The sequence below is a fragment of the Perissodus microlepis genome, chromosome 12 (assembly GCF_051167445.1).
Source record: "Perissodus microlepis isolate ML-2025 ecotype Zambia chromosome 12, ASM5116744v1, whole genome shotgun sequence".
In the NCBI taxonomy this organism is placed as follows: Eukaryota; Metazoa; Chordata; class Actinopteri; order Cichliformes; family Cichlidae; genus Perissodus; species Perissodus microlepis.
In genome coordinates, this window is record NC_140472.1 from 267491 (window position 1) to 270710 (window position 3220).

The following is a 3220-nucleotide window of genomic DNA, read 5'->3' on the forward strand; positions in this document are numbered from 1 at the left end:
CTGCTGGAGGTTTCTTCCTGTTAAAAGGGAGTTTTTCCTTCCCACTGTCGCCAAAGTGCTTGCTCATAGGGGGTCATATGATTGCTGGGTTTTTCTCTGTATCTATTATTGTAGGGTCTACCTTACAATATAAAGCACCTTGAGGTGACTGCTGTTGTGGTTTGACGCTGTATAAATAAAGCTGAATTGAACTGAATTGAAATACAATGCATCTTCCCGAAAGAACTGGTACCCACTTGATATTTTCTCTTTTTTTGGACTATGCCATCCATGAATCGCCACCTTATGATGGAGGGGTTTGTTTGTCACAGTAATGTGTTTAACTGGTAGGATCCTGATCTGTTCCAACCAGTTTGTTCATACGTAACACTGTGTTCAAGCATACAGTTGTTTATAAGTGTGCTTGACACTAGTACACCTTAGATTGCAGGGTGATGATCAATTGTGTAATTATTACTAGATCTATGTTTTGAACAAGACTGGTGTGCCCAAACGTATAGTAAGAGTGTCCTGGAAGCATGTGGATAAAGCCCTGGCCCATGGGATTTTCCATTTCCACCTCCAGGTGAAGTTTAACAGCATTCTGAGAGAGGCCTCCTCAGCCTGTCAGGTGGCAGACATGAGTCTCCTCTGAAATGTGGCTCTCCTTTAATGATAGGGTGAGGAATATGGCCATTCAGGAGGGACAACAAAATCCCCACAGAACAATGGAGAACAGAGAATGATCTGAAATTGTTTAGAGTAACAGAAAAAGTTTTCTGAGCCAGGAAAAATCCGAACCACTCCTCAGGAGTGAGGATACTCCCCTGAATCTGTAGCCACGGAAATATCATTACAAAATCTTCAGCAGCACAGATTCAGTGCTGTGAAGAGATTTAAAAACAGGTTGAACGCCAAGGGCAAAAGTTTTCAAATTGTCTAAGACCTAAACCACCATCTTTTCTGAAACCCAAATAAGTGTTTGTTGTCTAGACCAGTGTTTTCCATCCACTGTGCCATGGCACATATGTGTGCCGTGAGAAAGATTATCTGGTTTCACCTGATTGGTACTCTACCATATTTTAGATCTCACCCTGGGTCAACACCCCTGAATCAAATAATTAGTTCATTACCAGGTCTCTGGAGAACTTCAGGACATGTTGAGGAGGTCACTTAGCCATTTAAATTAGCTGTGTTGGATCAAGGACACATCTAAAACCTGCAGGACACCGGCCCTCGAGGCCTGGAGTTGGACAACCCTGCTCCAAGCGAACAGGCAGAACAATTACATTCTCTTCCACTAGAGGGAAGTACAACTTCTTGCTCCAATTAAATAGGTTGCCAACTGCCAGTAAAACAGAAGAAGACAAAGAAGAAATTGCATAAAAGTCATCCTGTGAGTGAGACAACGCAGTGCTTATTAGCAACAGATATTTGAAAAGAAAAAGTAGTCAATCTGACCTGGGTCCTGGAGAAAATTCCAAACTAGTGATGGGATTTCCGGCTCTTTTTAGAGAGCCGGCTCTTTCGGTTCGGCTCACTAAAAAGAGCCGGCTCTTTCGGCTCCCAACCGGCTCTTCAGGTTGTTTTGTTGCTTTAATTAATTTATTATTAACAATAATATAAAATTATGCACAAAAGGAATTACTAATGTATTTATATATGTTTATAATTAAAAATATGCGGTGGCCCCTAGAGACAAAGCACGTACAAACTCCAAAACACATTTCTAGCGTTAACTGAACTTCCAAAACAGAGCTACCTAGATCACTTAAATTACACAATTGAAAGCATATGTGTATTGTTTGTGTATTTATACACAGGCACTCATATATATTCAAAAGCTCAACACTGCGCCCTAGCATCCTGGAGCACTTCTGTTGTGTTTTGTACGTGTTTTGAGTTTTTATGTGCTTCTGAGTTTGTACATGCTTCTGGGTTTTTACGTGTTTTGGAGTTTGGACGTGTTTTGTCTGTAGGGGCCACCTTAAATATACTTTTATTTATTCACTCCACATAAAATGTAATAAATAAATCATATAATACAAAAACCAACTATTCACATTTCAACTTTTAACTATTTAAATTTTCAGCTTTTTCCTTTTAAACAAATTTATGTGAAACAACAGAAAACACTGCAAACCACAACACAATTAAATATAAATATGAAAAAATATAAAACAAAAAGAAGATGCATATTCTCTGTCATATGGACCTGCATGAATAAACTTTCTGAATCCTTTATCATTCGCATCTGAAAATATTTGTGGATGATTACTATACCTTTCTAATGTAACGTTGTTGACCCTGGCTCTCTTTCTCTCTCTCTCTGCCTCCCGCTCTGTTCCTGTGCTACTGCGAGCCTTGTGCTTTCCCAGCGCAAAGCACAAGGCTCGCGTGCGGAGTGAAGTGGAAAATAAGTGCGAGAGAGAAAGAGGGTGAGAGAAAGAAAAAAAAAACCCGGCTCGCGTCGTTCACTTCAAAAAGTTGTCTCTAAGAGCCGTTTCGTTCGCGACCGACACATCACTATTCCAAACAGGATGAAGGCCCTAGCATGAGTAGTGGTCAAAAGAAGGCAAAAAAGATATACTGCGGACAAACTGAGCCAATTCTGCTAAACCTGGTGTGCGGGGAAAAATTATTAATATGCTTTTTGTGACATTTTTGTTTGCTGGTGTGCCGTGTGATTTTCCTAATGTGAAATATGTGCCGTGTCTCCAAAAGGTTGGGAAACACTGGTCTAAACTGAATCAAAAAGTAGAGGGAAAGAAAAGGAAAAGAAATAAGATCTCTTAAAAATATCATTAAACACAAAGCACTCAACTTGTTTTTTAATCACCTTTTAGCAGAAAACGTTCAATTTCTTTCTTTTTGCATTGTATGTTGTAGGTCCCATAGAATATTATTAAGAAATTCCCATGTGTTCATATGCATTTGCCATAAAACCTGCCTAATGACAAGTTCTGTTACATCACTGGAATTTACTTCCGTTTATATGCTGCTTATCTCGTTTCACTAAACAACAGTAAGTCACTTCTTGTCCTCTTCTTTGTCAAAGAAACATATTGTCAGTCGGTATGATATCAAATAGTTTTATAACTTTAAATTTACTATGAAATGTGATAAACCTGCTCCATCATTGTCTTGTATTATTTGGCCTATGAATGCTCATAAAGAATTCAATATCACCTTTTATTCTCATTATTCATTATTTGCATGTTATTAAACAAAACAATGTTGA